The sequence below is a fragment of the Accipiter gentilis genome, chromosome 18 (genome assembly GCF_929443795.1).
Source record: "Accipiter gentilis chromosome 18, bAccGen1.1, whole genome shotgun sequence".
Taxonomy (NCBI): domain Eukaryota; kingdom Metazoa; phylum Chordata; class Aves; order Accipitriformes; family Accipitridae; genus Astur; species Astur gentilis.
In genome coordinates this window covers 14360364-14386699 of record NC_064897.1, presented here as the reverse complement: position 1 = coordinate 14386699, position 26336 = coordinate 14360364, and the positions used below count along the sequence as shown (strand labels likewise).

Genomic DNA, 26336 nt, shown 5'->3' with positions numbered 1-26336 from the left:
AAACCAAAGTTCTCTTTCTAAAGCAAAATAATTAAAAACACTGCTGTAAAAAGTAACGTTGTTTCAGTTAAGTCTTATGAACTCCAAGTAGTACTCCTCCTTTGCACAAAAGGAAGATACACAATATTTTAAAAACATAGAGGAATTGACATTGCCTTTTTCAGGAAAGGAGGAAGGGAGGCTGGGTGCTGCAGAGAAGGAAATTGAGGGATAGGATAAATCCAAAAGTAGGACAGCCATCGGTATTATATCTGAAGTAGTCATCACTACTCACCAAGCTGCTGTAGCCTATGCACAGCTAGTACTCTGAATTCACGTTAAAAGGCAGCCAGACACAGGGGAGCTGCAACTGGGAATCCTTTAACATGACTCGGTATGCACAGCACATAGCTGTTACAGATTCAGAGCATTTTAAAAATACATAGAAAATTTCTAAAAATCCTCTCAAAAACATCAAGTAGGGTTGTTTGCAATTTAATAGATTTACTGATATCTTAAAATATTAATACTCTTTTAAACCATTTAACACAAATGTTGTGAGATAAAATATTAAAGCAACAATATTAAACATACTGAACTGTGCAAAACAAACCCAAAGTACCAGTATAGGGGAGGTGACTAAGCACAATTTTTTTCCCAAAATTTTGGGGGACATTCAGGCCATTTACAAATTTTAAGAAAAAAAATAAGGTCACAATAAGCCACATTAGGATTTAACCTAATGGAAGTGGAAAGCGTGATTTGTATCTTTAAAACATTTCCTATTAATATCAACTTAACTTATTCTATTAAAACCTCCAACTTCAGTATCACTATGTTTTTAATGCAGAATTCAAACATTAATAATGTTCTCTAAACGCCAATACAGGATCTCCCTGAAGACACATCATTCTATAACAATATTTTCTGTCACATCAACTCTTAAAAAAAAAAAACCCAACATATCATGAAAAGCAGACTGTGAAACAAATTGGAGGGGGGGGAAATGGGCTCAAGTCTCTCCTGTGTAGTTTCAACTAGGTTTTGGGTATAAGCAGTTTGAGCAAAAAGCCACTTATGCTGATCAAAGCATTCATTCCTGGGGCTGGCTGAACATGGGAGGGCAAAAAAGTTGCAGCTGCTTCTGCAAGCACTAGGACTTCAAATGGTCTGTATTTAGCATCATTAGTATTTACAAAGTTATTTCTTAGCAATGTGGTCAAACACAGACTACGTGGTCAACCCACTCCTTAATTAGAAAACTAATTCTAAAGGTCAAACACTAATATCCAACAGCACACTGACATCTGAAGGATGAAATTAGTGCTTCTAGCAAATGAACTGAGAAGCCAAACTGGTCAAAAGGCAGGATCTTGTGCTTGGGAAAAAAATATTACCAAATCTCCCTCCCCCTATTTAACATCTAGTGCAATTAAAAGAGGTAATGCCAAAACAGTGGAGTCCAGTTCAGTGTGGCTCCACTAATTTCTCACGGGCTGATTCCAGATGGCGAGCGGTTCCTGCTCCATTTGCCGCCTTCCCTCCTAGGAAAAGTGGAGCAGGTACTTGGGAGCTTCCCTCTGTCCCACCTCCCTCCAGCCCTCCTTTCAGAGCAAACAGCCTGGCACTCGGTCCCAACTTGCTCCTCTCTTCATCCCCAGCAGGTCCAAAGCTGGTGACAATATAGGTGCAGCCTGAGATTTACATCTGTGAGCCACTGCCCTGTGACAATAACCACAGAGCATAAAGGGACTCTCAACCCCCCAATCTCTGGGCTGCCCAATCATACAGCTACTAAACCAAACCATTGCTCAAAACTCGAGTATGATTTTCTCCTATCCTGTGGCACCCTTTTTTTGCTGTCCTCTTTGGCAATTTAGTTGTGTGAAAAGAAAGCAATGATTGGTAGCTTTACAAAATTAACACCCATGTTTCCTCCACTGTAAACACTATATACTACCACAAAACAGTCCTCAAAGTTCAGCAAGAGAACTTAAAAATAAAATAAATTAAAAAAAAAAAACCACAATTTTCAACTTTCTCATTATGAAAATGACTGAGCCAAAGATAGCATGATTACAGATAAATGGACCAGCCATAACCCTGTCTGCAGTTCACAAGATCGGAGTACAAAGTGTTTCATACATTCTGGAGTTTCTATTATTGGAATACAGCAAGATATAGGCTGAACAAGGTGTCATAAGTTACCTTGGCCTTAGGCCTTTCATATTGCTCAAGAACATATTGATAAGTACTTTAATTCAACCATTTCCACTTAGGACGAAGAGAAAAAAAAAAAAAAAAGGCAAAGCTTACTGGAGAAACATAAGCAACAAACAGTAAATTAAGAGCAAACGTACCTGGATCCACTGAAATGTATCTCCTGCTCTGGGACCAGAAGCCCCTTCCTGGTCTCTGTGGGATAGGCAACTGCTCTCTTCCTACTTTTAGGTTCTTGATCTTCTTCCCAATTGATGTCATTAAGAGCCAGGAACAAGCAACAGGCAGAAGCAATCAGCTGAGCCCTGGGCGGCAGCAGGCCACCCAAATCACCACCCACCCATGCCCCCCAGGGGAGGGTCTCAGGCAGGAGGAGCAGGCTACCCCCCGCTCACCTGTGGGAGATTTAGGAAGCCTGGGTAGGCGCAAAACTCTCTGCGTCGCTGGTGCTATACAGTTCAAAGTAAGAGCGTGAGAGAAATGAGTTGTTTTTTCCCTCAGCTCAAATTAAAAACTTAGATACCAGCTGGCAAAGGGCATTTTCCAAGTACTGCCGCAGGGATGGGTGAAAGGCAGTCAAGGTAAAAGTCAACAGGACCTTTAATTAAGCTGCCAAGAAATTCTTGATCTCAAAGTCATCTTTGTCACCGTCACGGACACAGCAAAATGAAAACCAACAGGTAGCTCCCTAGGCATTATCCACATTGCTCACAACTATTTATCAATATCATTGAAACGGAAGGAAAGAGTGAAAACTACTTGGGGTCTTGGGTTGAGAGACCAGCCCCCATACCAGGCACGTGATGCCTGTACCCCCCCGCACCCCCCGTTCTGGGGAGAGGGGCAGCATTTGGGGTGTATTTTTCCCCTTCCTTTTTCTACAGTAAAAGTTCTCCCTCACACTTTCTCTCCCCACTCCTTGTGTAGGATTTGCATTCTGCCGTGAGTGCAATAACACCCGCAGACGTGGATGAGGGGAGACGAGGGCTGCACGGAGCCACGGCAGAGACCCGCGGGCGCTGCAAGGGATGACAACGCCTGCCCCGGTCCCACGCTCACCTAAACCGACCTTACGCTCCTTTCCAAAGGGCACGTCCTCTTACCTCCCTCCTTCCCCTGTCCCAGTAGGGCCATGTCTCCTCTTCACCTCTGAAAAAGAGCTCCTCTTCCCTCCTCCCAAATTCACAGCTGTCTTCAGTATCTATTGACAGACTTATGTCCTACTTAAAGGTTACAGCTGAAACCGGTGACTGCACTAAATCAACAGGAAAACATCTGAATAATCTGTTAGGCTAACAGAAGAGCCCTCAGAGGAAAGGCCCTGCACATTCCCACCTCCCGCTCAGTACTGCTGACACTTGATTTGCTCCGAGCTGAAACAGAAGCTGCTCCTGCAACAACAGCGAGCGTCACGCACGCCACGAGAGCAGCTCAACGGAAGCGCAGGCATCGCTTCAGGACTTCTCCCGGACCAGAGGTAACGCTACTACTTGTTGCCACCTTGGAGGTGTCCCAGTCCCACATGCACACATCATCCATAAACAGGTTATCTCCTGTGAAGAAAATAACACCTCAAGAAAGATGCATCTCATTCTCTCCATTAAATGGATTCACTGTGGACCCTCACTGATTCACGTCTCAATGACTCCTTTTCCCAGCGTCTAAAACCAGGCAGGTTCCTGCCTGCCGTCACCACAGGCTGGCACTGGAGCTCCCCTCTCAATGGTTATGACAATTCAGGGTCAAATTTAGCATGGAAACATTATTTTATTTCGGAACAGCACTCAGAACAAGCCATTCTTCACTATTCAAAAACAATTTCAGTTTGACTACAAATTATATATCCACCAGTAAAAAAAAAAAAAAAAAAAAAAAAAAAAAATCCAGATCAGATTTAAGCCCAGTCCTTTCTTTCAATAAAAAACTCAAAAATTTAAGTCATCTACTGCAGTATCTGCTTCCAAGACTGCACATTACCTCTAAGCCTTAACTATATGCTGAAAGTTGTTAGAAGCAATACACTTCATAACTTTTGGGACAAAATCCTAACACCTAGAAAGGAAATCCTTAGGATTAAGACTGTGTACTCACAGCTAAGATCAACCTGAGCTGGACACTATTTTATCAACAAAATAAGACACAAGTGTGTAAACCTTGTAGTTGGTGTCAGGAAAATAACTTCAAATGAAGCCTAAGATTATTGTGACAATCATACTTTTATCATCTCAGAGGAATCAGATTCTGAAGGTCTACAAAGTATGGGTGATATGAATGCTTTAAATTCTCAAAAAAATCTTCTTTTACAAGGTACTTCCCTGCTGATAATCTATAAATGCTTAAAGGGCCAACAGTCCAAGATTTATCAATGTTGTACACTATGCACTAATTTAGGTATGTACTTTGACAAATGACAACCAAAATCACTAAAATCCTCAAACAGCAAATAACACATTCTTTCATAGTTAATAATACATTCTTTTAAAGCTCCACCTCAAAAAAAAAAAATATTTAAGACACAGCCAGACAGTACTGACACTCAAGATGCTGCTTTACCTCTTCCCTAAATGACAAATAACTTTGCATATCAGCAAAGAGGTGTCATCAACTTTATGAGTTAAGCACTGTATGAAGTTCCTCATTATGTTTTCCAAGGGCGTTAACCAAGAATTCTTTTATTTATTAAGTAAATGATTACCTTGTTTCTGTGCAACATCTATCCATTGCATTATAATTTCACAACAACGAATGCCATTGTAAAAGGGAAGAAGAGAATCAAAGTATGGCTACACACAGTAGTTTAACTAAAGAAATCAAGAATTTAATATCAACGAAACACTAAATCACAGTGTATTTCAATGCAAAGAAGGTAGCTTTACAAGGCAAATATATAGACAATTACTGCAGTCTTTTCAAAGCCCCTAGGACCACAGTCAATTTTATTGTGCTGTGATACTACAAACAATAAGGAGTTTTAAAAGGCACGCTTGCCTACTTATTGCCATTTTTTAAGCATGCAACTTGAAAGAATAAAGAAAAAAAGAGATCTAAATTTACAAAGCAGAATGAAGAACAGTGAGAATTCCTAGTGACATGAATACTACTTGCAGGATTATGTCTTCCAGTCTCCCCTGAAAAATCCCAATTCATATATTTTGGAACACCATTGATGATAATAAAAACCGAGCACATAAAATCACTAACATGTATTATGCCAGAACCCCATAACATTCCAACTGTACCTATTCAATCCCTATCAAACTTATCAAAGGGGTTTTCTACAGAGATTTTTTGCGAGCATCAGAAGCAGTATATAATTTGATACCATTCCCACGGTTCCCTTCATACACCACAGAGTTCATCTCACGTTTTCTATTGACGACACACAGTCACACTCTGTTATTTCAATAGCAAACGCAGCACCTAACACCTGAGCATGGAACGATTCAGAACACCAAGCGACAGGCTGCGCGTATCCTGGGCACAACAGAAACTCACAGGACACACACCCCCAAAGCTTTGCTTTGCCAGGCCACGCAGGTCTTGGGTACCAAGCCAGGAGACTAGAAGGTTAGTTAAAAACACCCGGGAAGTGAGTTCACCTGCATAATTTTGAGGAAAAGCCCATAGCAGACAGAAGCTGTTCAAACGAAAGCTGGAGCATCGGAGTAGCAACAGATTTCAGGAATTCCTCCCACTTACAATCACCTATGGGAGCAAACCTAATCTCTGAAATCAGATATAAACAGCACCTGAAAGGTTTTGCTAGTTCGATAATAAGAGTTTCTTTGCCAGCAAAGAATGGAAATAAGCTCAGTGAAGAGAGAGCAGAGAAAATGATTCCCCCTCACCCCCTGCAGATGGAGCACTGAGAAGTACAGAAAGGAGAAACTAACTGAGGGAAGGGAGCAGGGAAAGGGGACTATGGCTTACAGTTGCTTGACTAAGTGTATTTTCCATACCAATAATGAATTTAAAAAGCATGTTTAACTGAAAATGTTTAAGTGATGGGAAAAAAAATACATGCTTATGAGTGAAGATGAGCAATGTCACTCTAACCACCTTCGATGACAGCACAGAGGAAGATTTTTCTAATTTTTTTTTTTTCCAGATAACACAATCCATTAAGCAATGAAGTAGTTTCAAATAAGACACTAGTTTTCTAAATGGTCACATGGTAGAAAGACTTTTTCCCCCGCTTTGTTTTGTTTTTAAGAAGACAAGCAACAATAATAAGTAGAAAGAGTTCTGTTCTGAATTTCTTTAGACCTTCTCTTCACCGAACAAGAGTAAGAAACATGACAAACAATTTAGCAGCTGTAGAAGAAAAAAAATTTTTTTAAGCATACAGAAAAGGGTTGTAAGAACTATATGAAAAATTCATTTACTCAAGAAGGAAAAGTCAATGGCTTTATTTAAAAGAGAAAAGCAATGGGACAAGAAATAAGAAAAAATGAGCCCATCTTTGCAAAACACAACCATAGCGACTCATGTGTTTGATCCATTTGCTTTAATATTTTGCATCTGTTAGCAGCCAGTGTTCCATGGTTGACCACAACATAAAGCAGGTGATCTTTGTGACCTTCACTAAGAATTTTAGACAGAGAAAGTCCCTTCCTCACCCTGCAGAGGGATCAGCATGAAAACTGAAGAAAGACTGATACCCTTCCTCTTTAAAGACTGAAACCTTCAACTAGTGCTTGCAGTTCAACTTGATAAAACTGTACAGGTGTATTGACATCTTGCCAGTATCCTGAACTTTACTCTTCCTTTTCACAGAAATAATTTGTATTTCCTTATTTGCTATACAGAGCATATTCTTCTGCACTTCACGTCTGTTATAGGAATTATTAGTTGCAACCAGCAGCACCTTCCTCTAAACAGGCATATGCCAAAATTCACGGGTTCCTGAAGCTCTCTGGGGAGCACATAACCCTACTCGACACAATCTGATAGAAACATATCAATACTGTGTAAGCTGTCAGCTGACTCAGATCACCATTTATCAGCAATTAAGTCTACCAAGAAAGCACAGCAGTCTCCTGTTTGCTTAAAATGCCATTTAGCCACAGAAGACAAAACATAGATGCAGCCTTGTGTTACACGAGGCACACGTTGCAAGACCTGTGTAAGAGCTATGGTATGTTAGCAAGGGCTCTTGATTAAGTCACAGAAAGAACACCGACAGGGATGAAATCAGATGGATATTGGGAGCTTGGTAATAAGTACGATGCCTTGCCACATACGCAGCTTCAAACAGAGTGGGCTGTGCCACAAAAGCCAGCATTGCAGGTTTGCCTTGACCTAACTGTAGGGTAACTGAGGAGTGAAATGTAAATTTTGCCAGCAGGAACGTGGCTATTCTTTGAAATCGCAGAGTATGATTCAGCCACCCATGCCCTCTGCTACTGACTAGTACATGCGTTTGAATGGGCAATTGCAAAGAGGAGAACAACAGCAAGCGGCACAACACCAGCTACGACAAGCACATGTTCCTCTCCTTAAAAAAAAAAAAAACAAAAACAATAAAACAAAAAAAAAAAACCCCAAAACCAAAACCAACCCACCACAACAGATAATTCCTAAGGCAGCTACCTAGTTACTCAAGATGTACTGCCCACAAATGCAAGAAAGCACATGGTAGGTATAGGGGAAATGGACGCAGTTTTGTGTCTTTTTAAAAAAAGACATACACACCATCACAAGCACAAACAGCTACCGCTCAATATTTAGCTGGCTGTTGAGGATTTCAGTGAAGTGGCAGTCTGCAGTGGCTTTTCTGCACGCCCAAAACAGTCATGCCACCAAAAAAGTAAATTTCATACCGCCCAGTGAAATTTCACACGCTACAACTTTATCACAGCAGTGTTAGACTATGGAGGAGATGAAAGTAAATTCGCTCGAGGTAAATAAATTTGGTAGTTAAGTATCCAATATGGACTTAATATTGGATACTTACATTTGGAAACAAATGTAACCTTTAGCTCACTACTACTTATGACAGATGCTATTTGGTTACACAGTATACTACTATATGGTGCTTTCAGAGAACACCGTCTCCAAATAATTAGCACAAAGCAGCCTTTCACCTTTCCCTCCAAACAAATCTTCCCAGATGCAGTAGGTAAGAGTATGAAATTATGCATGGCTTACAGCGGGCTGTATTCCACCTCACTTACTGAAAGGGATTCCAAAAAAAGTAAACTCTCCCATTTATAACCTAGGCTGCATTAAGAAATCTTGTTGGTAAAGATAATGGCAAGAATATATTATAGTAAACATTTTCATAGTTTTACATTTTCTATACATCCACAGATCTTTCATACAGAATTTCTAAATAAATAATAAAATGGAAGAAATTTCCCTCTCCAAATGACAGCAAAGAGTATTTCAGCTTCTGTAGTAATAGCTACAATATAAACTGAGGAGCTGTAATAATGCTGACACAGGATTACTTTCTAAGATGTACTACATGAAAATTGGGTTGCTAGCAGTTTCAAAATGTTTTTCTGCCCATCACATCCTCATTGGCTGAGCCATTACAGTTTCAGACCCTCACCAAGAATTGCAGCAAGTAACAGAGATTACAAAACTCTTCAGTCAGTGCTGTCTGTTCCTTACCCCATTCCCAGCTCTGCATTTCTAGAAACAAGGTATCTGTGCACACCTGATAAAAATTAAACCAGATACTAGAATTACTCACAACTACTCATGAAAATACAAATGAGAACTTAAAATTTTACACAGCACTAATCATACTGTTCATGCTATGAATTTATCTCAGCGTTATAAACATTAAACGTGTTTTCACAGACATTCACAAAATATATATTATTCATCTAGTTTCAGGTGAGAAACTAAAGATGCAGAGTACCCAAACACCAATCAGCATTTCTGCTTAAAGCATACCATGGTGCCAAAAAGCTGATTTTTCCCAAACAGTTGTAAAAGCCAAAAGAAAAGAACCTGGTTTTAAAAATCAATCATTTCATCCTTAATCATCTGTACAGTCTAGACAAGGTATTGAGAATTTCATTCATAATCGCCTTAGGTAGAGTTGCTGCCTCTTCAAATACCCACACAGCGGTGGGCTTGGCATACCCCGCCTGCTCACACCGATCTCGGAGAAGGATGCGGGAGCCGAGCGGGCTGACGCTGCGCACAGACCCTCCGAGCTTCTTCACGGAGGCGTCGCACCGCACGGCTCCTCCGGCTGCGGGACGCCCGTCCCTGCAGTGTCCTCTCCGTGCTCACCTCCATTTCTCTACATGGGAAGGGAAAGAAGAGCTTTCCACTTTCCTCTCCTGCCAAATCCCTCCGCTCAGACCCAACTTGTGAAGTTTGAAAAGTTGAAATCAGAACCCAGCAGTTTTCAGAGGTTTGAGCACTCCCAGCGTGGAGGGACACATTCATCTACGGGTCTGCAGAACAAGGCTTTTCACGGGCTCACTGGTGCACGGCTTTTACTGCTTGTTAGTTTAAATGGTGAAGGACCAAATACTTACTCTGTGTCTGCAGCTAATTTACAGATACCGCGTGTTTATAACCTGAAGTCCCACGTGGGCATTCAAACGAGTGCCACATCTTAATAGTAACTGTATTTTAACTCTATTAAGTATTTTAAAGGAAGATAACAGGATACTGTCAGCTATTAAGCGATGGCATTCCCCTGCTAAGTTCCCTGGTTAAACGCATGCAGGAAAACCAATGTACTCTACAGGAGAAAAGAGCATGTATTGACTCCTTCTGTCAGCCATATTTTCTTAACACAAGCCAACATCAATCAATCTCTTCACTCTATGTGCAGTTCTCACCATCTCTGTGTGGAACACGTTAATGAGCCTCCATTTGAAAAAAAAAAAAAAAAATCTGTATTTCAGGTACACAGCAATAACTGGCTCTAGTATACACAGTGCTGCGTTCTATATGTTAAAAAAAAAAAAAAGTTAAAAGGTTCTTCTCTTACCATAGGACAACAGACACTTCATTTCAAACACACCGTACTAGCTTTGACTGACATAATACACAAGCTCACAAAGCCAGTCTGGGTGTTCTGTTTTGTTGTCCTGCCCCCCAATGCTTCTGCCAGCACTGAATTTAGTGTTAATTAAAGTGCTGGCTTGGCACTACACTAGGAACGCAGCAGCGATGCAGCCGCACTGTTGAGCGGCGATGCTTGCAGACTGCAACAGCAAAAGCGAGACTGAGAAGCTCAGAGCAGAGAAACACGGACGGACTTCACCCACCGCCTGAGGGCTCCTGCTGCCGTGGGTGGTGTGGGCTGCCGAGACAGCGTTTATCTGACCACCGACAAAGGGTAGTCTCTGCGGTTGGAGACCACGACTGAGCCTAGAAATAACGTATAGCCTGGCCTTCGTACTACAAAAAAAAAAGAGGTTTGCAGCAGCAAAGGAGGCCGTACCACTGTTCTCCTCCTCCAAGGAAGGCTTTTTCCCTAAAGTGAAATGATATAATGAAAATGACATACTTGGGTAAACTTGCAGTACTCTGGTGAATAAGCTTTTGCTGGTGCAAAATGCTTTTCCATAGAGCTACACGCACATCCCAGCACAAGTCCAGTCCACACCACAAAGCCTTGGTGAGGAACAAACCGGAGAGAAGTAAAACATGAGAACTTACCTGTGGATAAGATCGATGGACTGCAGGCCACGAATCAGCTAGTTTCTGTACCCAGCATGTAATTTACAGAGAACATTACGGACCAAAGTTTCACATAAAATTATGAGAACAACTAATGCAGTCGGCAAACGATCATTTGTTGCTCTCAAATGTTCCCTTAAACGCAGTTTGCAGAACAGCTTCAGCAGACACATTTCACCCTCCCCTTGTTACAAATGAAAATAAGAAACGATGCATGTGTACTGGGGTAAAAAAAAGCAGTTTTGCCTCCCTTTGCTGATTTGAATAAGCCATGTCTTTTCAGCTCATTCTATGAAGAACATTAATTTGACCCGATGCTACAACCAAAAAAATGTAAAGAGCTGGTGACGAGGTTTATCAAAGGCTCAGGATTAAAAACCAAGCAGCAAGCACTGCATATGGTTTCTACAAAGCTTACTGCAGGTCACCTCTTAATTTCAACCTACGTCTGAACACCTCCTGTCCGCACATCGGTGCAAAAGTACTGCTTGTAGCCACTTGGCTCTCCTCTCAGAAGGCTAAATCACAGCTCTACAGATGAGACTGCGAGGGTACCCCAGAGCCCATCCAAGCACCCTTTGTTTAGATTTTTTTCTTTTCTCTTTGGCAAACAGCACCCAGGCAGTGCTCTGGTGTAATCAGGTCTCCTGACAATGTGAAACTCACACTTTAAAGAGCCCACTGACAGATGGATTCAATTTAAAGCATGACTATGAACAGCTGCTGCTGATCACTGGCTTGTAAAGTGAACTCATTCATCATGAAATATTTCAAAAGACTGAACTGAAACAGAACAAACGAATTTGAAGAAGTACGAGAGGTGCAGTGTTAGCCTTGGAGAATGTGTCAGATGTAAAAAGCACAGCTATGGTACTGCTATTAATTTATTCCTGTACATGCTGGCTCCACTCTATTAGCAGCATTCTCCAAATTCTCAAAAATCCAGGAGGGGAGCCTGAATAAGGTATCAGAAGACATAATTAAATACTCCTTACTGAAGGTGATTTTAACTAAGTGAGCCCCTAAAGGGAGCTGACAGCATGTTTAAATTGTGCTGGGGAGAACTTCAGGATGACAAGTCTCAAAAACTGCTGGAGGGAGAGGAGGTTGTTTTCCCCAACTGCTCTAACTCAGCCAGAAGTCCCATCAGTCGTGCAAGGGGGCCACACACTCTGCCTTTGCCACCTTCACTTTAAATACTGAGAGGCCTTACTGCTTTTTAAACATTTTCATCTTCCTCTTTGATCCTTCAGTATGGCTGCGGTCAAGAACAGACAATCTTCAAAGTACGTACCTCACAAATGAAACCACCAATTGTGATGGTCTCTGAAAAGATGGGGAGCTGACACAGAACTGAGTAATTCACACCTTTTTTTTTTTTTTTTTTTTTTTTTTTAAGTTCAGGAATTACACAGCAAAAGTAGACATTTTAAACTTCACTGTATTTGCTATGGCCACTGGATGATCTCTGAGTGACTCAGTTTTTCCCAGAGTACTTCATACAAGTTACGCACGGGGCAGCTTCACAGACATTGGGAACAAGGGTAATACTCAGGGAAGAAAATTCTCTGTGAGGCACCTCAGGCGGTAATTCATTCTTGCCAACCCTTGTTAGGATTTTCTAGCATGGGGGAACCAAATAAAGTTTCCAAGACTTCTTGAAGGCAATTTTTTTACCTAGAAGCGATAGTTATAACAGCTTCAGACAACCGTACCATCAAACTATACTTGTAACAGTGCGACTTCATGAAGAAAGCACGTAATTCTCGTGTAGAATATTCATACATATATTCTAATTTTCACACAATCACTTTTCTAGCAATATGTAGCTGTCACATCAGATTTTTGTATCTTAGTATGAAAAACATACTAATCTATTTCGAGCTGCAGTAAATTTAACAATCACTTATTGTAATATTTATTGATAAGTGGAGAGTAAAAGGAAACAATACTAACCCACAGACGGTCCCCCAGGTTTTTTCCTCAGTGTAGAAAACGTAATCTTTGCAATGGTAGGTAAGAAAAAGAAAGCCCTCTCAGATAATAGCATTTCCCCTCTTTCCTTCTACAGTGTACCTTTGTCAGTCTATTTCTCTACCTATTGTCCTTCCGCAAGCGCAGGTGACAAGAGAAAGATCAGGTGTCATAAGCTTGTGCAAAGACGACGCATCAGCTACCCTGCTGCTCCCGTTCCACGCAGTGGACAAAAGCTACCGCTTTGCCATCACCCAGTCTCCTGCTACCCGGTACGATAGCAACGTGAGGAACTGAGCAGTAGATTAACACAACGTCAATAACCAGCTGTAAGACAACAGTTTTGTTATTTAACTCACTTTGGGGAGCAGGTGACCATTGCCAGGATATACGCTCCGCTGCGGGGGCGAAGAGCCGTGCGCTCGGCAGCATTGTTTTATACGCAAGAGCCAAGGCACGCGAGCGCTCTTGCTCGCACGCCCTCCGCAAAGGTTATTCATCGCCACAGCAACCTCTCAAAACAAAGGTGGAAACCCGTTCCAACAGCCCTGTTCCTCTGAAGACTGAGGATGAAGGGTGCTCTCCGCTTGCACCCTGCTGGGGGCTTGTTTGCTTGGGTTTGGTTTTATGTCATTGGATCGCATTTACTAATCTAATTTTCAGCAGCCCGGCATGCGTGCCCAGAGCAGAGAATGGCCGCACTTACACATTAAACAAAAAAATTCTCCCATAGCTCCGGTTAAAAGGAGAGAGAAGAACCGGCCGATGTACGATTCCTTCTTGCCACACGGCTGAGGAAATACCACACTCCATCACATGCACCCACTGTCACCCCACCTTCCTCACACCCTCCCCTACATACCAGGAATAGCTGCTGTAAAATAACCACCCCACCTAACACCGAGAAAAACCCCAACCTGTTTAACTATCATTTCTTCCTTCCTCTCCCCTCGCCGCTCCTTTTTCTTCACATCCTCTTTCACTCCGCAGGAGCTTAATAATTCTGGATACGTTAAGAAAATCTGACTGAGACAGTAAAATAATTGTGAACTCGGCACAAACGAAAAGAAAAATGTCTCTTTTCTCCCTGAATCTGGAAAGAACAAATCCCAATGCTTCCCCAAGTCACCTGAGGAAAGAGATTATGATCATTTCTAAACCTTTCCAACTACAAACCAGGAGGAAAAAACACTGTCTGTAATGACAGGCTGTCAACACTCGGCAAGCAACATGGCTCTCATTCGTGACACTGATCCTTCGCCTGCAGAGCGGGGCACATGGGCATCAGCAGCCATACCACATGCAATGACGATACTCAAAATGCCCAGATTTCTCTATTTCTCCAAAATTGAATCCCCCATCTGAGCAGCCAGGTCTTGATGTGAGACTGCCCTCCCTATCTTCAGGATTTAAAAGTTAGGGTAATCATGTGTTTTTTGAAATACAGGAGTAAAAAAGCCCAATAGTTCCTAGGAATTTTAATTTTTTAATGGAAAACATGGGTGATTGGAGCAGATAACATAAAGCCTCAAAGGTTAAGTCCCATTTACTCCCTTCGAGAAATAAGTTAAATTTTGCTGTGGTGAAACCACCAGAAATATCCATCTAGCTTCAGCGATTCCACGGATCTAAGCAAAATATATACTAATATAAGAGTGGTTTGATTTATATCAACTGCTTAAGCTAACATTTTTCTTAAGTTTCAAAATAATCATTGATAGCTGACCATTAATCATTTGCAGGCTTATGATGGTTTGCAATTTCTGTCAGTGTGTTTCAGCATCCCAGCAATATAAACTAACATCTGGGACAGGAGGTTAATTTACCTGATCCTGCAATATTTGTATTAGCTAACCACTTTGGTGTAATACCGCTCTGACGCCAAAAGATGCCTATAATGAAGAACTAGAAATGAAAAAAAAAAAAAAAAAGAGAAAAGGATCAAAACAAAAAAAAAAAAACATGAGAAAATTCAGGTTACGGATAGAGATTCAGACTGCAGTTTCAAAAGAGCACACTGCATTTGCAGGTAGCAAAAAGCAATAGAGCGGGATTGAAAGGAAAGTGCAAACCACCAGCTAATCCAAGTGCAGGACACTCTCCACGTACACTGCACTTGAAGCTCTATGCTCTATTACTACAGCACTCTCAGAAACAGAAAAAACCTGCATTTGAGCTCACACACATTTCTTAAGTGCAGCCATAGGCAAGCCCATCAAATTGGATGTATTCATAGCACAAGGTGATTTACGTCATGATGTAATCACTACTTGACGTGATAAGGCGTTGGCTGATTCAATCTTTATTTGTGCAGTGAATATTCAATGTACCTTCCTGACAATCTTGGGTTTCAAAAGAAGTCTTTCCACATGGACATGCTTTCCCACCCACACTACAAGGGAGCAAAGTTTTTTGCCTTCTCCCCCATGCTGGCATTCAAGCTTGTAGGTCAGACTGGGACCACAGATATGACAGACAGCAGCCAGCCTGAAATTCAGGACCTTCCTGGCCAAGACATAGGCATGCTTCCACTGTAAGAGAATAATTTTACCTACGTGAAATTATTAGGCTTCTAGAAAAATCTGTGGTCTCTTAACTTTTAACAATCGAAAATACTTACTCGTGAAAAAAGTACACCTACTCGAGCAATAACAATTTTAAATTAAAAATATCGCTTTAATTACTACCTTGTTTTCTCCATTTCTACATACCCAGAAAATCAACTGCAACAATTTTAGAACCTTTCTCCTCCAAAGCTGCTGGAGGTAGCGCTAAAGTTGTTATATTATTTAAGCGCTGAGGTTCAGAGTTCTCAAGCAGTATAAAGGAACTGCATCTACCTTTAGCGGTTCCCAAGATAGCAGCTGTTATGCTTGAACTGAAGTGGGAAGAGCAGCAGTAATGAGAATGAGGGGAACTTAAGGACAGGTATCTTCCAACTTGCAAAAATACAACGGATACTTGACAACAGCACCAAATTTGTTTTTCCAAACTTTCCATTAATTAAAACCTACTTGGTTTAGGCTGGTTTAATAGACTACTGGACCTTGAAATAATGTACTTGAGTTCCTTGTTCTGCCTTTGCCTCCTCCAGCATAAAGCCAGAATTACCCTCATAATTTTTCAGGCCAGAGTAATTTTGCAACTCCACTGCTAATCAAGTTAGCACATACAGCTCAGTACAGTACTGACCTCCAGGTTTTTGGCCAAGTATTCCAACGAGCACTCTTAACAACACGGTGAAAACCTGAAAGAGTCAGACAAGAGCCCAGGACACGTATTACCCTTCCTGCACCCATCCTTACAGGGGGCTCCTTCTACCTTCTCCAGAAGATAACTTCAAGTGGTTCTGCTTAAAGCACCGATCTTCAACTCTGATATTCGTAGGAGGATTCAGCATCTGATGCCGAGTTGTATCGTGCCGATGCTTTAATGGACTCTATCCATGTAGAGAGGGGCTACTTCCCCCAGATTTCACAGAGATGTTTAAATGATTAGCAATTGCTAAGGGCGCATATGTTGTTTTTAATAACGAACGTGTGCTTTGCAGACCAGGCTGCATCTCATCAATAATTCCTTGGTGCAACACTCCTGGGAAGACAGCAGTGAGCCCAGCATGACAGAGTCTTAAATAAAGCAGGGTGTTACAAGGTGCAAGGCAGAACTCCACACATTTGCTGTCAAAGAATCACAGCATTTCAGCTGCTGGAAGAAGCAGATTGCCATTGTTTTATCAAGGAAAACCACAGATGGGAGAAACTGACTGGAAACCACCTTCCCCTCAAAAAAAAAATAATTGCTAGCTATTATCTTTTGCAGAGAGGGTATGTCTAGTGTTGAACTGAAGACAGGATCATGATTGGGAGGTCAAAACAAGCACACACTTTTCTTTACAAAGCATCTTCAAAAGAAAGCTGGAAATGAAGTTTGTCTGCACACAGCCACACAGAGATTTAAACAGGAGAAAAAAAAAACAAAAAAAACCCATGCACTTACATAAAAGGCTTTGGGGAGTTTCATTTTCTATTCAGCTGGAAAGGGAGTGAACAAGCACGCACATACACACACACACACACACACACACAATTTTAATCATCCTCACGCTGACAGCAGCCAGTCACTACTTCTGTTATCAGAGCCCCACAGCTTGTATTTCCAGGCTACAAAGCGCTAAGGCAGAGGGTACAAAACCTCCTCTGATTAAAAAGGCACAGTGATAGCGTCTAGTACAACACACCAACCGCTACGGATTTGAAGTTTGGCCTCACCAGGATGCTACTGATTCAGTGGAGGGAGAGGAAAAAATAATCCATAAACTTACAAACAAATAGTAAGGATCTCCTAAGATTAGCTGGTAACCTGGATCAGTCACCTTCTGGGAAAAACAAGCAAGGCAGGCGAGTCTTTGCACGCAAAAACTTAAAGAGTTTGCAACAAGGTGAAAGTTGTTAAAGAGAGAGAGAAGCTGCACTTACATACAACTCACCAGTGACCACTTGTGCAAATGCCACGTGCCTGGGATTAAAACTTCAGCTGGGGTAGATGCTGTCCCTGCCACTGCTTGATTCAGCTCAAGTGGCTGGCATCTCTCCAGAGTCACTCGAAAGGCAGCTGGCCAACAGGACAAATCACTGAAAAAATAGAAAAGAAACAGGTTCAGCTTCGCAATTCCACTGTGCGTTATAAAATCAGTTAGACTTGCTGAGCGCTGTCTTCTTAAAACATAATTTCCCTTACTGCGTGAGAGGGAGAAGTACATTTCTGATTAGAGTTCCTCCACTACTGTCAAATGTGAACTTTCTAAATACCAGAAATACAAAAAAGAATTCCTCTGTACAGCTAACGGGAACCTCATGGTCAGGATACCTGGACAACCTCCACCCTAACCCCTGCTCTCAAGCACAGTTTGGGGCCGGATCCCTCTTCAAGGGGGGGGGGTGAGGAGTTTACAAAGCCATGGACCTGACAGGCTCAGCCGAGCTGAGAAGGCTGCAAACCCAGAGGGAACAAGAGTGCAACGCATTCGTAAACCCATTTTGTAAAATCTTAAGACGCGCACAAGGATGGCGGCAGCGGTGGGAGCAGAGCCCCTTCCTCACCTCGCAGCCCTGTGGCCATCTGGAAGCAAGTGCCGCCCACGCAGCCCCTGGGGTTTTTGAAAGTGACAATTATGGTATTCTCCCATTTTCTCCTCAAATTTTTGCCACCCCTCAGTTTTGAATCTGACATTCAAGAGTTCGGACAAGCTTAGTCCTTTTCCGTTTCATTTCTTTAGTCATATCCGACACTTTGTTCTAACCTGGTTGCACACACAAGTCACTTCCAGCTTCACAGCTGCACCATTCCAGGCACTGAACAGTCCTCCAAATTTTGCCAAACCTGTCCTGTTTACAGTTGAATTTTCTTCTGAGTTACTCTCTTTGGGACATCAGTTTGACATGATCCCAATTCTGTGACTTCTATGAAAGTTTCTATTCCCACTGCCTTACAGGGCCAACCCTGCAGTGATGCTTTCTATTTTATAAGAAATCCAATTAAAAATAATTAAAAAGTACAGATCGATTTGATATAGCAACAGAATTAGGAAGAAGCAGTAACAAGTCAATCCAGTAACAGGGCAAGGGGCAATAAGTCAATTCAGTCAATCTGAATTGAACCAGTAGTTGCATAGGAAGTAGTATATTGAGCTAGTTTATGTACTGAATCTTATCAAGTTGCTTACTAATATGATCAGATTAGAGTGGTGGTTTAACTGTTAATCACCTACTTCTGTCAAAAAACTTAAAATTCTAATATTTTAAGGGGAGATAGGCAATTAATGGTTTGCCGACCAGGAAACCCATGTTGAAGAAAGGACAACACACGGCCACAACACGCTAAGGCAGCGCGGGCTGCCTTCCATCCATACCTCATTTCCCAGCCACAAGCCTCAGCCTTTCCCAGCTCACTGGCCTTGGGCAAGACTCTGTACCCCTCCATGCCCGTTTTCTCCCTTGCAAAACATGGACAAAGGTGACAGTCATCTTAATAAAATACGAGTGCAAGTCATGTGGAGCACTCTAAGAGCCAGGTACGGTCAGTAGCACGTTCACTGCTTGCCAATACCCTGGGTCAGCGTGAGAGGGTTGCCAGTGATTTCAGAGGAACCAAGGTCAAACGCTCAAAAAGCAACAGACCAAAAGCCTTCGGGAGCAATCACAGTGAGACCTTTGTGCGTAGGTCTCTCTCCCTCAGAAGGGCAAGGGGGCAGACACAGCCACCTGAGGATACACTAAAGAGGAAAAAGGGACATGCTCAACATTTACCTCTAAATAAAACAGGGTCATCTATAAAGCTCTGAGACAGGGGAATAGGCTTGGCTGCATGCACACACATATGCACACCTATACACGTATTCGTATGTATGTAAAAAAGAGGACAGACTACACCTCTTTTCCAATAGTAACTGGTGAATTCAGTAGCTTCTTACGCAGAAATTAATTCTTCTCAGTAGTACGGAAGAACTAAAGAATTCTGCCAAAAAAAGGAAGTAGCAAACACTAGCACATTCATTGTTTCCAAGCTTCTCCAAAATCTGTGACAGGTTTTGGGATTCTCATCTGAAAGCCAACGTAAAACAGAAAAGGAACAAAACAGATTTCACTGGTGCATCTCAGAGCTCCTCCTCGCTAATGTGATTTTACTGTTTGCAGCCCTAGACATGAACACAGTTAATGAATAATGACTGTGAAAACAAAATATCAGATAATGATGGAAGGGGGAGGGAAGGGTGAAATAATTGCATGGGTGGTTTGGATTGGATTTGGCATCAATTAGAAAAATTGATGCCCTTTTAATTATAGGAAAAAGGCTTTGCTAGAAAGATAAGACAGACATGACAATCAAAACACTTTAGTCTTTGGATTTCAGTGTATGGAAATGGAAAGTTCACAAGGTTGGGGTTTTTCAGTGTGTTTTCTTTTTACAACAAAAAATTAGCTTTTTCTCAAAAATTACATCTGAATGTGTGTGCAAACCTTCAGCTCACTTCAAAGCTGTTACAGCAGAGATTTGTCCTGCTTTTATCATTCTCTGGGAATATTACTCACTACAAGTAGGACTGCCTCCTACAAGGTGCAAGATATCTTCCATTTCCCTTCAGAGCCCAAGCCAGTAGGAGTTACAGCCACTTGAAGAATCAGTACAATAACCTATCAACATCACTTAAGATCCTCCCCTAATTGGTTCCACTGAATATATTATCAAAAGAGGGCACTAGAGATTGCTCCCTGTTTGATTAAGGTTGCGCAGTGCATGTTTCTTTCCCTGCTCTTATTCATAATTCCAGCAGCTCATGCCAGATTCTCACATGTAAGAAATGCCCAATAGAAGCCCATGAAATGCATCGTCCTCCGTACTCCCTTAGTAGCCCAGAGAAGCTTAATAATATCCTTTAAAAAAAAAAGTTAAACAAAAGGGAAAAGGCCATCTCTCTACAGAGCTCACACACAATTCCTCAACTGCCCAATAAAGAAAAATCCCTCACAGTTCTGGATATTTTACTGCTACTCTGTACTTCTGCAGCTCTTTTTCAGTAACACCAACAATGACACAAGCCATTTTTACATGACCATTTCTACAATGAGATAGAACTGCTTCTGAATAAGTGCTATGTTATAAACAGAGTTTACTATCCTACAATTTATAATCACAATTTCTGTTATTCAGTATCTTTCATCAACAGATCTCAGTGTTTAGAAGATTTAATCGTACTGCCCAACTACCTCTGCAGATGTGACTTACAAAGTGAAAGCACAATTATACAACGCAGAATTTATCCAGGAAATAGGAACTGCGATACTTAATCTTGCAAAATAACCAAGAGATAATTTAAAGTAAGGTGTCTACAAAGAACTGTGTCTGTGCCAAGAGGCTGTTTGTATTGGTTTTGCAGAGAGGACAGAATGTTCTCGTCCAAAGAACCACAAAACAAACTTCCTGAATCAATGTGAGTTTTCTTTTTGCTTGTATTTAATCCAAGTAAGTGCAGCATGGACAGACTTACTTAATAATAAGAAGAAAAAAAATATCAATTCATTTGGCATAGCCTTGTCTTAAAAAAGCACAGTCACACCCTTCAAAGTGAGTGGAACTGCCCACCTGAACAGATCTAGAACCACTGCTGCTCTGTGAAATTAGTAATAATAGCTTGAAAGGGGGGGGGTTGGACCATTTTTTTTAAAGTCATTTTTTCCATAGCATTCTAAGCAGCTGTAATCAACTTTTTTTTCTTTTCTCTTTTTTTTTTTTCAATGCTAGTCTCTTGATGCACAGCAGCAAGGTTTGAGAATATTGAGATGGTAAAGCAGCACAAGAAAAACCTTGAAGTCATCAAATGCCAGTTTATTTATCACAATATTTTGTTCCTAAATCAGTCATATATGTCTTCTAGCAAGAAAAATAAAACAACAACAAAAAAAACTAACAAAACCCCCCAACTTCAGCTCAGCTTTTACCTTCTTTTGCCTTTTAGGAGCTCACAGGTTAAGTTCACAGGGAAAAAGCTTCTTTGTAAGGCAAAGAGAAAAGCATTACTAGTAACGTTAAAAGAGACAACATATCATTTAGTGTGATGGTTTTGCAAACACTGTTTAGAAATAGTAATGGATTTAAAATAAATTTTAAAAAATTATATACACCCTATACCCTACATGAGGACACTGAGCCCCCTCCCCAAACCACATTGATGTCTAAGTCTACAACAGTTCTGTTTATATGTACATTTGTGAAATCTTCTTGACTAACAGAAATCGTCACTTCACAAAACATACCATGCAAAACTACTTCCAGAACCACCAGAAGTACAGTTTTCCCCACCAATGTACCACAGGCATATTTGTTATATTTGCCACACAAATGCCCGTCTCTTCTCACAGTCTCATGGGCTAAGATGCTGCATCATTTTGCCTGAAACTGGCAGAATGCTAAAAGAGATGGAACCCTCCACACAACTTGTATACAAGTCAGACACTTCTTAAAAGATCATATTCAACAATATCGCTTCAAAATGCTGCACTACAACCCCAGTGTAGAAGAGTAATCCTAAACAGACTGATAAAATACTCCCCAGAACTGGGAAAGATATAAAAAAAAAAAGACAGAAACTTGATGGAAAGACAATAGAACTGCAAAATGTATTTCATATTACTTATACTGATTCAAAGTTTCCTAAATCTGAATCAGATGTCTAAAAGTTGTCCATCTCATTGCCACAGAAGTTCAAAATTGCTATAGGGGTTTTTTTATTATTATTACTATTACTGCCCTTTGAATGTTTATACCTTCCTCAGTCCTGTACATTAATGCCAGACTTGGTTTATTAACAGCAAACTGTTAATAAGGTGATTTCAGTGGCTATTTACTTGTCACTGTTTCCATGTTTACTCTTGCCTTTTTCTCAGCTTCAACTTCTCGCAGGGTGAACAATGAAATCTGTTTTACTTTTAGGTTCTGCCTGCCACAATGTTTAGGCTTCAAGCTCTGCAAGGATCAGGTTTATTCATTTGAAAACCAAGCAGTAACATTTTTATTTTGTTTTATTTTGAAATAGGAAACAAATTATATTAGTCTCAGGTTTTATAAAAGTTGTTTTGATATATTCAACTTGGATCTACTTCTAAACTTGAGCACATAAGAGTTACACTTGCATATATATACATATATAAGCCCTTCATCTCCCTACCAGAGGCATATCTTGGTTGCATTCTATTCTTTTTTAAATTGAAGAAAAGAGAGATTATTAATAAGACTCACGCAGTTAAGTTTCTGCCTTTCTGAAGTCAATAGACAGTTGGTCTTACATTTCAACAGAGCTGGGATTTCTTGTTAGCACTACAGAAGACAAATCTGGCTCTTTAGATTACAGGCATTTGGTAAGCAAACAAAACTGAGAGCAGCACATTAGTTGGGAAGGTTAGATTATTATCTTCAAATACTGTTACAGACTTTAAAAGGATGCGCATAGAGGGTACTGCAGTGGGGAACAGACATATGGATGTCAGCGGCTCAAGCATAATTCCCTGCCTACTCCCGCCAAGGAAGATTGTAAGATTCTGAACTCTCTTAAAAACTACGTCAAGTCTCAGACCTTTGACAAGGGCTGACGTAGCTTAAAAGATATGTGGGAAGCATCACACGTGGTATTGGAAAAAGCAGTAGGAAAAATAATTTGGGTTTTGGAAAGGAGCAGTGGGCACGAGCAGTGGAGGGTCTTTCTAGTCGCTCTGAATGGTGTTCAGAGCAGAGCTCCTCAGCCCTCAATTCCCAGACTTACCACGTTCAATGTGACTTGAAGAACATTTTAAATACCGATTTCCAGATACTACCTTGTGGCAAAAACACCCATCATATCCCTGTTCACCATGCAGATAGTTTGCATTCCCCCTGCACCACCCGAAGACATTGCATTTATTTCATTTTCTTCCATCCTACTACTGGCTTCGAAGGGGACACTGTTTGCCACAGGTGCTCAGAGCAGCAGAAACTAGACCATGAAAAGTAACCGTGTTAGTTCTTCTAGCTGATCTTTTTTGCTCAATTTTCCTGTTCAGCAAATGGAAAAAAAACCCAGATGACATTCCACAGAAACAGGGAAGCAAAGAGGGTATGCATGGACTGGGGTAAAACAACATCCACCCTTCGCATATCTCAGCACTAGAGCCCACCAAAACGTCTGCTGTCCTCAGCAGCAAAGAAAATGAACTTTCCCAGCTACTTGCTCTCAAGTCCTTCCTTTGCTAGCCCTCTTGTAAAATGAGACCTGAGATAATCCAGGCAACTGTCCCACTGTAGCCTGAAAAAGTCAGGTTCCTCTTATTTTTTCAGAAAGGCAAAGCGCACTACACAAAATGCCCAGTGTTCATACTGAAATTTAACAAATAAAGAAACTTGTTTAGAAAATTTGCTAATCTTGCCTTGTGTAAATTTATTGTAGCTCATTTGTCTTGTGAGACTTCTAGAGACGTGGAGGAAGGAAGCTGGAAGAAAGGAAATCCCTTCACAAGGAGAAGGCTGGGGAAGCAACGCAAAGGAGCAGTCAGTAACTAGATAGTTAAGAAAACTCACGGCCAAAAGGTGAATGATGGAACATTTGCTTCAGACTGGTATAAATTGAAAGCCATGCAGTTATTAGTCCTTCTTGAACCTGACCCTTCCTAACTCTGTTACCACGCTGCAAAACTGCATCATCAGGAAGATACTGAATCTTTTCTGTTTATCAAGGAAAGCACAAAAATCTGGCAGCCTCTTGAAATCACTTCTGCGAAGAGAAGCAGAGAGGTTTCCACATCAATGCACCTACAGAATTCCACCACATTATGGCTACTACGGTAATAAAAGTTATCGTAAGCACAGCCTGCAGTAATCAGTTTTAGCACTGTCCTGGTTTCATCTGGGATAGAGTTAATTTTCTTTCTAGTAGCTGGTACAGTGTTATGTCTTGGATTTAGTATGAGAAAAATGTTGATAACACACTGATGTTTTTAGTTATTGCTAAGTAGTGTTTGTACTAAGGCAAGGATTTTTCAGCTTCTCATGCCCAGCCAGCAAGAAGGCTGGAGGGGCACAAGAAACTCGGAGGGGACGCAGACAGGGCAGCTGACCCAAACTGGCCAAAGGGGTATTCCATACAATGGGATGTCATGCCCCGTATATAAACTGGGGGGAGTCGGCCAGGGGGAACGGATCACTGCTCTGGGACTAACTGGGCATTGGTCAGTGAGTGGTGAGCAACTGCATTATGCATCACTTGTTTTGTATACTCCAATTCTTTTATTATTATTATTATTGTCATTTTATTATTATGATTATCATTATTATTTTCTTCCTTTCTGTCCTATTAAACTGACTTTATCTCAACCCACAATTTTTACCTTTTTTTTCTCCCTGATCCTCTCCCCCATCCCACTGGGTGGTGGGAAGTGAGTGAGCAGCTGTGAGGTGCTTGCTTAGCTGCTGGCTGGGGTTAAACCACAACAAGCACCAATAATTTGTTCTTGGTAGCTGAGGAGCAGTGGGAGTTTCCCCATCATGACACAATCAGAAGTTGCTTCCAAGCTATATCAAAACTTGGATTCTCAAATTTTTTATCTCAAAAGAAGATAGAGCACACCATAGATATGGCCTCTGAAACACCTAAAACTTATATCAACCTCATATAATTTTTTTCTCCACTCAAGCACATTAAGTCACATTGTTTATACTCAATAATAAAACCAGATACTCTTCATCAGCATATGCTATCCTTTCCCTGGGAATCACAAATAGGCACAGTATCAAGACATCTGGATGGCACAATGTCAGTTCATCTCCCCATTTTCTCAAACACATTTCTTACCTATGCCTTTACATTTATGCCTAATTAGAATCACTGTTGTTGGAGCCTATCTAGTCCACTGGGGTCAAAGCAGTGTACCGTAAGTGGTTTTTCCAATCTCTTCTGATATTGCCCATGAAGATAACAAAATTTCTGCTCTAACTCAAAGCAACCTGTTACAAAACTCAGCAGCTAACGACCTTTTTTGTTTTACTCCATCATTGGTACTGACAACGTGAGTCTTTGAACTCATTACTATTTTCTATAGGATCTCTACTTCATGATTTAATGGTTTATCAGAATTTAATGTGCTTCATTGTATCACATTCCAAGTTAAATAATCCAAAAAAATCAATGCAAGTATGAAAAGCAAGGGATTTAATAGCTTTTATTAGTCTGGTAATGCAGCTGGGGAAAAAAAAAAAGAAAAAAGAAAAAAAAAAGAAGAGCAAACCTGTTTTCAGGCCAAATATCAGGTCTAACAAAAAAACCCAGCATCTTTTTTTGTCAAAAGAAGAATCAGGAACCTAACAGTCTGCCTACCCTGCAACAAGGACAAGGTGGTAGTCTTCTTGGGGCCACTCCATTCTTTCGGAAGGATCTGCAATGCTCCCAATAGAGCATGACTACTAATTCCTATAAAAAACAAACACAAACCATATTTTTACAGTACTTAGCACTAGCATTTTACTTCTTCTATTGTTAGTTCCCATTGCACTAGTACACATCACCAGGAGCAATCCAGTCTGGAGCAGGACTCTGGCCAAGGCAGAGCTTAAAATAATCTGAAACGCCAGGATTTCTGGAGACCTTGGGCTAAATATTCTCCTCAGATTCCACATAAGAATAACAAAAATGATGGCTCCTTTGCTGTAGGACAAGGTTAGCTACGTTTCCTGTAGGTGATGACTGATACCAATCATGGCCAAGTACTCATAAGGAGCCCTACAATAGGCAACTATAAAGTAATATTCCTTTAATCAATTTCTACCCAGCTACTCCCAAGCCTGAGCTAGGAATTAGCTTTCTAAAAGGTTCCACTTCTTAAAGCAAAGAACAACAAAACCCACCACTTATCTCTAGAAAGGCTTTCTTGCTAATGTTTTTTTTATTGAAGCCTGTTGAAAGGTAATGTTTTCAGTAATGTCTTGCA

The 26336-nt window shown here is 41.0% G+C and overlaps 1 protein-coding gene across 6 annotated transcripts in view; it reads right to left on the bottom strand.

Moving 5' to 3' along the window:
- Positions 1-26336, bottom strand: part of EPS8 (epidermal growth factor receptor pathway substrate 8) — a 139238-nt gene that overhangs the window by 86796 nt on the left and 26106 nt on the right. For 5 of the 6 annotated variants that reach the window (XM_049822095.1, XM_049822101.1, XM_049822100.1 and 2 more), the window contains exon 2: positions 17318-17462. The gene's annotated coding sequence lies outside the window, so the exon portion shown is untranslated. Of the gene's footprint in view, positions 1-17306; positions 17463-26336 lie in introns of all 6 variants that reach the window. The other variant, XM_049822098.1, reaches the window with a different exon arrangement.